Genomic DNA, 1,042 nt, shown 5'->3' with positions numbered 1-1,042 from the left:
TCTTCAATAAAACCCGTTAACTTTTACTCTGTGTCTCTGTTTGGCTTCACTGCATGTGGGTCCGAGCCTTAGAAAAATCATGACACTTTGATCCAATAATAGATGTTAAAAAGACGTTAAAAACCCAGTTTTCAACATCTGAAACATATGGCTTTTCTACATTCACTTTTTAACCAAATGTACGTAAACCATGTCGTCCCTTAAATGTCTTTTCTATTTTTGCTCGGTGGCAAAATACTGCACATAAGGTTTTCTATTTAATCCGGTCTGCAGTGATCAAACATCTTCTAAAGAAAAAAACAAACTACATTAAATAATATTCAGTCCATTTCTTGCTTTTTTATTAAGATATTTACCCCTTATGGTAAAAGAAACAATCCATTGAATGCTTTCAGTCCCGCTTTAGACCAAGACAGTGTAGTTAAAAGTGTTTTATCAGTTATGGTCTGTATCTTCTTTGGAGATTCATGCCTTTCACATGCTTGATCATCAGTCTGCTACCGTCAGCTGATTCAGATCTTATTTTGCAGAGAGGGATTGCTTTCAGTGTTAAGAGTAATGAAGGGGTTAGTAAGGGCATTATACAGAGTAATTAAAACAATACTATCATGTGAATAGCAATATAACATGGCACATTGCTGCTTTTTGTTTCCCATGCAGGGGGAGAGCAGGGGTGCAGAGGTATGGGCATACTCGATGCTGATTGGCTGAGGAGGTGAAAGGTGGGTGGAGGTTTGTGATGCAAACAGACTGAGACCAACAACAGGAGAACCATGCGAGGCGATGGCAGAGAGAGACGTGCACATTCAGGACAGCATTCCTTATCTGCAGGCATGGATGCTGCTGGAGTCCCTGGACCTGTGATTGGCCCAGGAATAAAGACCTTATCTACGCCAGCAACACGCAGCTCTTATCTAAAGAGGCATGTGGAGTCTTTTCACCCATCCAAAACTCAGAGTTACAGCTGCTTTTTCAGTAAATTCTGCTTTACCTCTTCAGTGCTATACTGACAATATAAACTGGGTAATAATGGAAGTATAAG

Source organism: Cyprinodon variegatus, unplaced genomic scaffold, assembly GCF_000732505.1.
Source record: "Cyprinodon variegatus isolate N-32 unplaced genomic scaffold, C_variegatus-1.0 Scaffold1636, whole genome shotgun sequence".
Taxonomy (NCBI): Eukaryota; Metazoa; Chordata; class Actinopteri; order Cyprinodontiformes; family Cyprinodontidae; genus Cyprinodon; species Cyprinodon variegatus.
This window is presented reverse-complemented; position numbering follows the sequence as displayed.